General features: G+C 44.8%; 1 pseudogene across 1 annotated transcript in view; it reads right to left on the bottom strand.

Annotated features, from left to right (window-relative positions):
- Positions 1–3,636, bottom strand: part of LOC310879725 — a 4,777-nt pseudogene extending 1,141 nt beyond the window's left edge. The window contains exons 1-3 of the transcript in view: positions 3,581–3,636; positions 3,187–3,338; positions 1,791–1,799 (exon numbers count right to left, since the gene is read on the bottom strand). The product of the transcript in view is annotated as an uncharacterized misc_RNA (transcript). The remainder of the gene's footprint in view (positions 1–1,790; positions 1,800–3,186; positions 3,339–3,580) is intronic.
- Positions 3,637–13,987: the final 10,351 nt, after the last annotated feature.

Raw genomic sequence — 13,987 nt, 5'->3', positions numbered from 1 at the left:
CATTTGCTGACTGTCAATCTGAATTGCGCGCAGAACAAAGAAGTAACAAGTTAGAACATGACTGACAAGTTTATCAGTCTATACATAGGCTATATCACATTTGTTAATTTATTAGAGATTAGTTTGAAATAAATGAATAAATGAAAATGCTTGATGATGATCATAAAAACGAAAGGACTGCATGGGCTTGTTGTGTCCAAGTCAAGAGCTGAACTCACAGACAGTTGGCTCTGTGTCAAAGTTATTTATAAAGGCCTATCACTATTAAATCACATGCTGTTGTGTCGGACTGAGTGTCAGACAAGTCTCAAGTATATAAGGCTATACAGCAATCTCAATATAAATCAATGTGACTCAAAGTGGAACTACGTTGTGAGCTTGTATATCTCATTCTCCGCAGTAGGAGACTATACAGTGGAACTACGTTGTGAGCTTGTATATCTCATTCTCCGCAGTAGGAGACTATACAGTGGAACTATACGTTGTGAGCTTGTATATCTCATTCTCCGCAGTAGGACTACAAATGAATGCTGTAGTTCTGTTTGGGACAGCTCGGAAACAGCAGCGTTTTGACACAGAGAAATGTGCCACATAACAACAGCAGTCGTACAGCACAGTCTCCCTTGGTTACCATCGGATTGGGTGACATCAAAAGGTGACAGAAAATAGAATTGGCAAGAATTGAAAGTATATGAATAGAATATCAGAAACCTCGTAACTCCACATTTCAATGTTTTATGTCCAGACTGCAGCACAGAACTGGACTTGAACCTGAGTGTTGCATAGCAGTGGCCCAGCATATCCCATTTAGGGTTGGGATAGACGGACTGACAGATTAAAATAAGCAACTGTGAAGATACCCATATGGGGAAAAGTAGAAGAAACATATATGTTGTCCTGTTACCTCCAATAGTAAGTCTTTACATTATATATGTCATTTACATGTATGTCATGCAAGTACATACTAGATTTTATATGTGAACTCTTGAAAGTGCTTTGACTGTTATATATATATATATATATATATATATATATATATATATATATATATATATATATATAGTTCCTATAAATTACAAAATTATATAAATTTCTTATATCTGCTTTGACTGTCATATATATTAACTACAAGTTTCATGTAAAACATATACAAATGTAGCTATTTTTTTCCATATGGGAATTGTGTTGTGTTGTTTTAAGCATTATGTTATACTTTAGCTATTGAAAAATAGCAGATCTATACAAGCTCATAGCGTGGCACCGCTATGAGCTTGTAGATCTGCTATTTTTTTAAAGCGTGAAAATGTTTGAATATATATTATTACAGAGTGAACATTTTAACTCAAATCTTTGCTTCTGAGGGGTCCCTGGAACAACATATGTTCAGATGGGGGTCGGTGGCCAATTACATATTATTTTGGGGTCCTTGACATGAAATATTGAGCACACAGAAACATAAGGGTTTTCAGAAAACTGTCAGGATTTTGAAGACATTTTTCAAATTTCGACGTCAGGCCAAAATGGGTTAGGAAAAAGAAAAATCACACCCATGTGAAGTGAGGGGCGCTCTTATCATTCATCATACATCACTTTCCGTGTTCAACCAATCAAATCATCGGAATGTCATTCCGGCCAATCGCAATGTTGTGTCCTCACCGTTTCCGTCTTCAATCTTTCTGCCCTCACTTTTAGCTTCAATGTTTGCGTTCTGGTCACACTCACCCTGAACAGCTGTTCATAGGAGGGTCACACTCACCCTGAAAAGCTGTTCAGAGGAGGGTCACACTCACCCTGAACAGCTGCTCAGAGGAGGGTCACACACACCCTGAAAAGCTGCTCATAGGAGGGTTAACTCACCCTGAACAGCTGTTCAGAGGAGGGTCACACTCACCCTGAAAATCTGCTGATAGGAGGGTCACACTCACCCTGAAAAGCTGCTCATAGGAGGGACTAGCGCCCCTCAAAGAAGGGTCATATAGGAGGGTCACACACACCCTGAAAAGCTGCTCATAGGAGGGTCACACTCACCCTGAAAAGCTGTTCAGAGGAGGGTCACACTCACCCTGAAAAGCTGCTCATAGGAGGGTTACACACACCCTGAAAAGCTGCTGATAGGAGGGTCACACTCACCCTGAAAAGCTGCTCATAGGAGGGTTACACACACCCTGAAAAGCTGCTGATAGGAGGGTCACACTCACCCTGAAAAGCTGCTCATAGGAGGGTCACACTCACCCTGAAAAGCTGCTCATAGGAGGGTTACACACACCCTGAAAAGCTGCTGATAGGAGGGTTACACTCACCCTGAAAAGCTGCTCATAGGAGGGTCACACTCACCCTGAAAAGCTGCTCATAGGAGGGTCACACTCACCCTGCATGAAAAGCTGCTGATAGGAGGGTTACACTCACCCTGAAAAGCTGCTCATAGGAGGGTCACACTCACCCTGAAAAGCTGCTCATAGGAGGGTCACACTCACCCTGCATGAAAAGCTGCTCATAGGAGGGTCACACTCACCCTGCATGAAAAGCTGCTGATAGGAGCGCCCCTCAAAGAAGGGTCATAGGACATGATAGGAGGGTCAAAGAAGGCGTTCAACAGCATGAAATGTAAATATGTTTTTAATCAACACATCTCAAATATAACAATAAATATATAGTTATATAAGATAACAGCATTGTGACAACAGTGTTGTTTTGGGCAGCAAATTTCTATTTTAGTTTTAGTCGGTCTTTGGAATAAAACATTTGGCGGGCCTTGATGCGGTCGTAATGACTGTTTTTACACAAAACAGCCGATCTACAAGCTCACGCTGCACGACACACTGGACTGGTGTGTGTGTGTGTGTGTGTGTGTGTGTGTGTGTGTGTGTGTGTGTGTGTATGTTTCCTTGAGGTATATGATTGTTATAGAATATAAATAGAATACAATACAATAGAAAAGCCAAAAACTAATCTTAAGAAAATAAGAGTAACAGTGACTCCATGGAAACCAAAACATATTGATTATGTAAACACCCCCCCCCCCCCCCCACCACACCTGTTCCTGATTATTACATTATGATACAACACACTGTCTGTCTGTCCTCACAGCCTGTCTGTCTGTCCTAACAGCCTGTCTGTCTGTCCTCACAGCCTGTCTGTCTGTCTGTCCTCACAGCCTGTCTGTCCTCACAGCCTGTCTGTCCTAACACAGAGACACAGAGGAGTCAGGGAACACCTCAAACCCAGCGTAGAGCGGTTGAGTGAAGGTGGTCTGGACGGTGTACAGGTGAGTCAGAGTGTCCTCTAACACTCTGTAGAAGGACAGAGTCCCAGCGGGACGGTCCAGATACACTGCTACTCTGTTGGAGCCAGAGGGATGGATAGGAAGACAAGTCTGCTTACTATTGTGTATGACAGAGTAAAAGTCACCATGCTGACCATCACCACAGAACAGACCCCAGGACCGTTCATTCGCTCCAAGCCCACAGTCCTGACCCGTTCCTTTCCTACTGATGTCTCCGTCAGCCACTCCTATCCCAACCCGTCCACTGAACTGTACCTCACTGTAGCAGCGTTCATCTAGACTCTCTGAACTCAGAACCTGAGGCCATCCATCAAACCTGTCAGGATGGTCAGGATATGAATGACGCTGACCATCCTGACGGGTCACCTTCCTGTTGTTCTCAGACAGAGAGAGGACACAGTGTGCTGTGTTTGTGTCCAGAGTGAGACGCTGGAAATCTGATGAGAAAACAACACAGTACACATTAAATACATCCTTCACTGAATGATACGTGCACGGAGCACGACCGCACGTGCATGTATCATCGCACACACACACACACACACACACACACACACACACACACACACACACACACACACACACACACACACACACACACACACACACACACACACACAGTATCAGATGTACAAGCTCAAAGCGCGGCACGCAGTGATGCGCTGTGAGCTTGTAGATCTGCTATTTTTAAATAGCCAACGTATAAAATATGGATAAAGTGTTTAATCCATTTTGGGCGGGAACCCCTTTTGGTGTTAGCACTATGTTATGCTTTAGCCATTGAAAAATAGCAGATCTACAAGCTCACAGCGCGTCGCATCCTCATATAGCACCCAGCTGCAGTCTCGCAGACGAGACGTGCTCCGTGAGAGGGACGTGCTCCGTGAGCGGGCCGTGATCCGTGAGGGACCGGAAACTTAACTTTGGTCCATTATTTCTCCACTTGAATAATACCAATTGGTATTTATTGTGTTAAAACAACATTTTAATCGTTGATTAGTCACCTTTACAACGAGGTACAGCTTGTCATGACCACGCGTCCGTGGAATGAGCAACATTGCTAAACGTCTCCACTTTAATAATACCAATTGTGTGTGTGTGTGTGTGTGTGTGTGTGTGTGTGTGTGTGTGTGTGTGTGTGTGTGTGTGTGTGTGTGTGTGTGTGTGTGTGTGTGTGTGTGTGTGTGTGTGTGTGTGTGTGTGTGTGTGTGTGTGTGTATATATATATATGTGTGTGTGTGTGTGTGTGTGTGTGTGTGTGTGTGTGTGTGTGTGTGTGTGTGTGTGTGTGTGTGTGTGTGTGTGTGTGTGTGTGTGTGTGTGTGTGTGTGTGTGTGTGTGTGTGTATCTGTATTAATTACAATTAATAATTCCTGTTCTGTTCTTTGACTATGTAGAAGTGTCTATTTGTAGCCTACGTCTCTAAATGTTTTGATGAATTGAACATGGTGGACCCTCTTTCTTGTAAACAAGTGTAATGCTTAATTGGGTCGTCAACTCACAGTCTTTGTATAGAGTTTGTGCTTGAAATGTACTGTACTGTAGGCCTAATTCTGCAAAATATTTCAATCAATCAATCAATCTATTGGCTATAAATATAAAGTAGTGAGGTAGGCTACCAGCTGTGTTTGAAATGGTTATTGCTAAATAAATGAAAATGCTTGATGATCATAAAAACGAAAGGACTGCATGGGCTTGTGTCCAATTAAGTCAAGAGCTGAACTCACAGACAGTTGGCTCTGTGTCAAAGTTATTGCGAACGCAGTGAGCCACTTACTATGACAGCAGGGGCTGAGTGTCTGTGTGTGTGTGTGTCACGCTGTGTGGTGTCACGCTGTTACACCACCGGCCCGCCACCAGAGGGCGCAGCTGTGGCACGCACGCACGCACGCACACACACACACACACACACACACACACACAGGGCGCAGCTGTAGCACACACACACACAACCACACACACACGAGCTGCGTTCGCTTCACGCGTTTGCGCGTCTTACTTGTTTATAAAGGCCTATCACATGCAGTTGTGTCGGACTGAGTGTCAGACAAGTCTCAAGTATATAAGGCTATACAGCAATGTCACAACATCGGGTCTGACATTTCACAAATAGGTCACCAGCATTCAGGACGTCAGGGAAATACTGCGATGGTTGTCACGGAATAATAGACGTGTATGACGGTGTATGGCCGCAAGGTGGAGCCAGAGACCAACCGACCAACCAACCATCCATCCAACAAATGCCACATGAAGACCGTTAGTGAAGTTTTCAAGATTTGTTTGAATAGGCTTATATAATGGCAGATCTACATATAGCTCACAATGTGTTCATTGTGTTGCCTTTTGATGCATTGTTAGCTTGTAGAATGGTCTATTTTCAAATAAACTATAGTGGTTAAAAGTGATTGTGATGCTATTAACTCATTGTGTTGAGGACCCCCTGGACCCACATACAGTACAGGCCACATCTGATTGTCGGTTTGTTTACTGTTGAGTGAGAAAACTATGTCGCATTAAGTTAATTATCTGACTGGGACTCATTTTATAAGACAGAAATAATTTCCCCAGAATGGTCCCAAAATCAAATCAGCATTAAAGTCAAATGAACAAGAGTGTGAAAACACTCACATCACTTTGGCCTTAATTATTAACACCCAGATGCGTGCGTGCGTGCGTGCATCCGTGTGTCCGTGCGTGAGTGCATGCGTGCGTGCATCCGTGCGTGCGTCCGTGCGTGCGTGCATCCGTGCGTGCGTCCGTGCGTGCGTGCGTGCATCCGTGCGTGGGTGCGTGCGCAACAGCACATTATTTTAGTGGCATGAGATTTCCTCTGCTTGCCTCAGCAGGAATACTTTCAGGGGCAGTCAGGCAGATACATATTTGAGTTTAAAAAAACACACACCCCGGGCCCCTAAAGGGACAGCAACCCTGAAGGCCCCTGAACACTATATAACCTCTGCTATAACCCCACCCCGGGCCCCTGAAGGGACAGCAACCCTGAGGGCCCCTGAACACTATAACCTCTGCTATAACCCCACCCCGGCCCCTGAAGGAACAGCAACCCTGAGGGCCCCTGAAGGAACAGCAACCCTGAGGGCCCCTGAACACTATAACCTCTGCTATAACCCCACCCCGGGCCCCTAAAGGAACAGCAACCCTGACGGCCCCTGAACACTATAACCTCTGCTATAACCCCACCCCGGGCCCCTAAAGGGACAGCAACCCTGAGGGCCCCTGAACACTATAACCTCTGCTATAACCCCACCCCGGGCCCCTGAAGGGACAGCAACCCTGAGGGCCCCTGAACACTATAACCTCTGCTATAACCCCACCCCAGGCCCCTAAAGGGACAGCAACCCTGAGGGCCCCTAAAGGGACAGCAACCCTGAGGGCCCCTGAACACTATAACCTCTGCTATAACCCCACCCCGGGCCCCTAAAGGAACAGCAACCCTGACGGCCCCTGAACACTATAACCTCTGCTATAACCCCACCCCGGGCCCCTGAAGGGACAGCAACCCTGAGGGCCCCTGAAGGAACAGCAACCCTGAGGGCCCCTGAACACTATAACCTCTGCTATAACCCCACCCCGGGCCCCTGAAGGGACAGCAACCCTGAGGGCCCCTGAACACTATAACCTCTGCTATAACCCCACCCCAGGCCCCTAAAGGGACAGCAACCCTGAGGGCCCCTAAAGGGACAGCAACCCTGAGGGCCCCTGAACACTATAACCTCTGCTATAACCCCACCCCGGGCCCCTGAAGGGACAGCAACCCTGAGGGCCCCTGAACACTATAACCTCCGCTCACGTTACCCCCCCCCCTCTCATTCTCAATCAGTTCACCCCCCCCCCCCCCCCCCCCCCCATCAGACAACTTCCTTTCAGTGACTTTACATAAGTGCTTTTCAACCATTTTCACGTCACTATACGGAACCCCAAATGTATATATATGCATCGTGTGTGTGTGTGTGTGTGTGTGTGTGTGTGTGTGCGTGTGTGCGTGCGTGCGTGCGTGCGTGCGTGCGTGCGTGCGTGCGTGCGTGCGTGCGTGCGTGCGTGCGCGTGTGTGTGTGACTGTGTGTGTGGCTGCAGACCCCATCTGAAAATGTTTTGTGCACTGCCAGTAATGGAGTGAAGTGAAAAGATTTGTCAAGATTTGGCTTTGTCAAAATATAGCCAATCTACAAGACCTCAACCTCACATAATTTATGCTTCAACATCAAGAAGCTTCTATACCTTTCCTTCTCTGACATTCAATTCAAAAGAGCTTTATTGGCATGAGAAAAAAATACGTTTACGTTGCCAAAGCAAAAAGTGGAACAATTCAATCAAAACAAAATGTATGGACAATTGAGAGTTCGAATCTGTAAATCAATGTTATGTACCAAGATCACTCGATTCAGAGGAGGAATACGCACACACACACGCACGCAAACGCGCACATACACACACGCTCACATACACACACACGCACACGCTCACATACACACACACACACACCAGACCACCCTCTGTCCCACAGGGGCTGGGGTCATTGTCTCTCTCCATGTGAGACAATAGAGGTATTATTGTCCCAGCGAAAGGAAAGAGAGAGAGGAGGAGGGGAGGGTAGACTGCGGGCATGTGGGGTGGGGGTGATGGGTTGTGGGAGGGGGAGGGGGGGGTATGGGCATGTAGGACTCCACCCACATCAGCGTGTGGAGATTCCGCAGTGGTTTCCTGCTCTCTCTCTCTCTCTCTCTCTCTCTCTCTCTCTCTCTCTCTCTACATGAGAAGAAAACAAGATAGTGGCTACAGGCAGCAATGTGCGATTGCAGATTTAGGCTGTTTAACCAAAACAAAATGTATACAATTGAAAGTCAGAATCTCCAATAAATCAATATGTACCAAAGCAAAGGTATATGTTTACCCAGGGTAACTGGACTAAGGAAAGGAAAGGTACTATGTTTACCCAGGGTAACTGGACTAAGCTCAAGAACTTGTTTACAGCCAGGCCCTGCTCATAGAACATTTCATGGTAGGGGTTCAATGCCTTGCTCAAAGGGCACTTCAGCGGTGGTAATTTTAACGTGCCGGTCCGCGGATACGAACTAGCGACCTTCCGATATCAAGACCGCTCCGCAAACCGTTCGGCCACCGCTGCCTTGATGATCACTTGATGCAGATGTTAGAGGAATACACACATGCACACGAACGCGCACGCGCACGCACACAAACACACTATATTATATTATCTCTGGCTGTTTCTCCACCTGCATCTTGTCTTCTCCGTCTCCAAACAGCCTTCATCATCATCATCGTTGTGCTGCTTAGAGTTTGTCCCATCCGGCGTGGTGACACCTGTCATCTGAGAGCATATATAGGCCTCGTATCTGATCTCCATCAGTCCTCATTTGTATGGAAAGCCGCGTTAAATCCCCCTGTGGGGATCCAATCCATGGGACGGGCTGAGCTGATGTATTAAACATATAACCATCGATCCTGGATGTCAGGCCCCACGGCGGCTACATCCGCCTGGATCTGAGGACGTCACTGAAACCCCTTCACTGTTTCAACACACGTTGTCGGCACCATATAGTGTTCTATCGTTATATCGTAGTTGTTACAGGGAGCATTTCATGGGAACAAAAGCCTCACATGTTGTGTTATTGTTACTGAAGCGCCATTGATGTTCTACAATTACAATTTACAATTTAGGCATTTAGCAGACGCTCTTAATCCAGAGCGACTTACATTAAGCAAGAACTGCAGTATAGTTATCATGAAACATACGTAAGCTAAGAACGTAACAGTTGAATATCTATAATGACACTATATACATCTGAACTATACATATATATGAAATACTATACTATGCATATATACTATGAAGTGCTATATGACTACATAAAATGCAATGCTGCTGTCTACGTACCATGCTATAAGTCTGTATAAAATGCTATCTATACATAAAGTGCTATCTAAGGGCCTAGGGGGCCTTGAGGCAAGTGCTTCTGTGCAAAGTTATCATGTGCTGAAAGGTGCGATGCGTCTGCTATTTTCAGCGTGCTACATTGTTGTACGGTAGGAGTGAACATTTAACCACTTAAGTAAGTGGTAACGTATACTTCATTGGTGTCCCCCAGGGATCTATCCTTGGTCCCCTGCTCGCTCCTTACAGTACACCAAATGTATTTACAAAAACATAGCCGTTGTACTACTGTACTAGCTCTGGCTTGTAGATCTGCTATTTTCAGTGAATGATTTCTTCTGTATGTTTGCCTATGATGGCATGCCCTACAGTATACTGTAGCGATGCTTGAGTTCATGTGATTATAACTAAGGCATGACCGCCAGCTAACTGCCGAGGAAATATGCATATCCAGGGTATCTACACTTCCCATCAGCGTTCAGCTCTATCGGCTGTCTTAAGTCTGCGAGGGACGGGATCCGCAAGTACAGCAAGGACAGTAAGCATTCAAATGGTCTGGAATACAATGCATGTACAGAGACACAGGTATAGGCCTAGGTGGGGACAGCACATAGCCTTATACAGGGATGTCAAACTCAAATACACAGTGGGCCAAAATAAAGAAATTGGTCGAGGGCCGGACTGTGTTTCAAAACACGGGCCATTTTTGGGGAGAGGGGTAGCTGAAAGTTGACCACAAAGTGATATACTTTCACTGCTGATCAATAGTGAAGAGAAGACGCATGCTTGCGCTTATTGCGGGCCCTCGATACGTGACAATGCACTCGCAGTGCATTGTGGGACTTGTAGTATTATGGTGGTCCGTGCAATAATACCAGAGGGCCAATTCTAATACTAATTAAATATCATCCCGCGGGCCAAAGATAATTCATTCACGGGCCTGATTTGGCCCCCGGGCCTTGAGTTTGACATATACTGTATGGCCTACACCATGCACATATAACACACACATGCATGCACGCACGCACACAAACACACACTTTCAATTCAATTCAAAGTGCCTTATTGGCATGACACACACACACACACACACACACACACACACACACACACACACACACACACACACACACACACACACACACACACACAGAGAGAGAGCACTGCACAGAAACAAACATAGCTCAGCTTTGTCTGTGCCCCAGACGCTGAGAGGGAGCCGTACAGTAGGGCTGTTGTGTCGCATGCTAAAAAGACCACATGAGCAACGTATTGGATTTTCTCTCCCAAGTGTGTTTATAGATTTCTTCTTTCAAAGGTTACATTTAAGCCGTGACTCGCCGCCACACGACACTGACTCATATCTCGGAACTCTTGATTTAATAACGTGCCTCACTTGGCATTTTGTTTCAGTGCACGGGTGCGAGTGTGTGTGTGTGTGTGTGTGTGTGTGTGTGTGTGTGTGTGTGTGTGTGTGTGTGTGTGTGTGTGTGTGTGTGTGTGTGCCGCACAGAATAATGCACTCTTGTGTTTACGCTTGTGCGGTGCAGAAGTAAAAAAAAAACACACCAGCTCTGGATTTCATTAACCCATTCTGACCCGAGATCAGATTCATACGAGGTTTCCACTGGACACACACTGGTCTGATTAACCCCATTCTGACCTGAGATCAGATTCTAAAAATGTCAGTCGTTCTTCGATTTTTCAAAAATAGCAGACCTACAAGCTCGTATCGCGCCACTCGGTGGCGCGATATGAGCTTGTAGATCTGCTATTTTTCAATAGCTAAAGCATAACATGATGCTAACACCAAAATGGTTGCCCGTTCAGAATGGATTAAAAAGCAAACAAGACAAGACAAAACAAAACAAAACAAAACTCAAGGAGTGCACACAGCTTCTCCTCATTCATATGCATATACTGTATGTATACATGCAAATGCTCCCCAAGGGATACATTAATATGCATGAGACATTTGCATTTCCCTTTTGAATCACGTTGTGTAACAAATATCGACACATGTCAAAACATATGCAGGCAAACGGGCAGGCATTAGTCTCATAGTCACTGTTCACGTACAGTAGGCTACAGTATATATCCGTGCATACTGTTGTAAATTCACTGGCGATAGAGTATATATTTATGCATTATTCACATGGTGACAGATTATAGATGTAGACTTGGATTTATTGACATGTTAACTCAGTTAAACAGAGCCTGTGCAAATGTATAGCATGTGTCTAAGTCCTTTTAATTAAATTGTGATCTTTCTACTCAACCCGCACGCACGCACACACGCGTGCACACACACACACACACACACACACACACACACACACACACACACACACACACACACACACACACACACACACACACTACAAAGACTATTGAGTTCGGTGGCAGCTTTTTGACCTCGCTGTAACTATAAACAGACAGACGGCCCATCCCCAGGCGGGCACCCGGGGATGGGCGGAGCGCCTGATTTCCCCGGGCCGGGCCTGGGTCTGTCTGTCTGTGGGATGGGCGGAGCGCCTGGTTTCCCCGGGCCGGGCCTGGGTCTGTCTGTCTGTGGCCCGGCCCGTAAAACATGCTGCCATCACAGTGTATTGTTTCATTCCAACAAAGAAACTTTATTAACCTCCACAATCTGCTATTGTTGGTCCTTCCGCATGCTAGGAGTTTATAGCTGAGCGACATTATGAGCACACATGCATACACACAGTCACACAGTCACACAGTCACACAGTCACGCGCACACACACACACACACACACACACACACACACACACACACACACACACACACACACACACACACACACACACACACACAAACATTGACATAGAGGCAGAGTCTAATAGGAACAGGCTGTGTGTATTGTATTGTATTGTAAAGCGTTTGGATATCTCATCATCCACACAGACGTTTGGCACTATTCCAATGATGTTTAGCAGAGCTGTGGAATTGAGATAATTAAGACTTAAACTGGACTTGAGAGACTGGACTCGGACTGCTCTTCTGTGAGACGTGACTTGCTTAATTGCAACTCGACTGCTGTATAAGACTATAGATGACTTGAAACTTGAAAGCAAAAACTCAATCAGGTTTGCCTCGACAAACCCCCAGAGCAATAGTTTATGCCAGTGTTAAAAATGTTTGAGAACCACTGGCTTATTGAATAATGCAACTTTAAATGTAGCCTAGCTATCACTATAACACAGGCTGCTTTGTGCAGCATTAGTATAGTTCTGTGTTATTTAATTGGAGTAACCTCGATAACTGGATTTGATCACTGCATGTCAACCTGGTGTGGCTATTTAGTTATGGGGATGGACTGCAGTGCTGAAGGCTTGAGACTGATTAGTTTAATTATCAAAATATAGGCTTATCAAAATGTAGGCTTCAGGTTTGAACTTGTGTCTGACTAAAAGTCATACTGAGTGACTGTTTGAATGAACACATTTCATAGACATAGCCTACATACTACAATGTAGTATGTATGGCCTATATGAAATGTACTATGAAATGTACTATGTAGTAACTACATAGTACATTTTGATATCTTTCACTGGTATATTTGTCACAATAAAAATCCCACATAATGTTTTAACGTCGTTCAGGAACTAAGCTAACAGCTTCCATTTAATAGAACATTCTGACTCCTGTCATGTCATGACATGTGTAAATCTCTGACTATAATGCTTAACACACTTTTACATCAACTACAATACATACATACAATCTATCCTGGCACTGGACTGAAGACTGAAGTCAATGTTACCAAGCCTAATCTAGTCTAGTCTTGCTTCCAAAAAAACACAGACAAAAATGATATGATTCCTGACATGAGGCTGAACAAACTGTCGTGGCCCAAAAATACATGGTATATTTCTAAACAGAAATTATGTTTCTGTTTGGTGGAAACTCATAGGCTATGTCCAAAACTGTTCCTATTCAAAAATAGCCAAAGTAGCAAAATCGACATAAGATAAGAGGTTTCTGCCCCACAGGGACAATAATACAGTGTATAATAACACTACAGTATAATAATAATACAGTAATATAGTGTACCCCAGTCCAGCATGATACATTTTGACCTGACGTCGAAATTAAAAAAATAAATCTTCTAAATTCAGAGTTTTCTGAAATACCTACTGTATATGTCTCTATGTCAGTGATGCTCAATATTTCATGTCAAGGATCCCCAAAATGATATGTAATTGGACACCGACCCCCCCCCCCCCCCCCCCATCTGAAAATATGATGTTCCAGGGACCCCCCACCCCCCCCCCCCAGAAGCAAAGATTTGAGTTTAAAAAAACGTTCGCTCTGGAAGAATATATATTCAAAGATTTGGGGCACATTTTCACGATAAAAAAAAAATAGCAGACCTACAAGCTCGTAGCGCGGCACTCGGTGCCGCGCTATGAGCTTGTAGATCTGCTATTTTTCAATAGCTAAAGCACTGACCTCGACTGACAATTTAGTACCACTATAAATTTGATTATAGAGCTACAATCCCTCCATAGCCTATGTTTTATGTTTTATGTCCCTAGAGAACAATGTCCAAAGTATACGGTACAGTAAAATGATACATCTATACTGGCAGCTGGTCCAATCGGCTTCAAATAACTATATTGTTTTAGCAAAAGGCCGATGCACACCTCAGAAGGCTAGTGACAGGTGCGTAGGGCAATAGAGCATATTATACAGTGTGCCAATTTTTTTGTATTTTTACAGTTTTTCATGTGTCTATGAGGTGACTGTATACTTCATTAGACACCCTGGA

Source organism: Protomyctophum parallelum (assembly GCF_964188405.1).
Source record: "Protomyctophum parallelum genome assembly, chromosome: 22".
Classification (NCBI taxonomy): Eukaryota; Metazoa; Chordata; class Actinopteri; order Myctophiformes; family Myctophidae; genus Protomyctophum; species Protomyctophum parallelum.
This window is presented reverse-complemented; position numbering and strand designations above follow the sequence as displayed.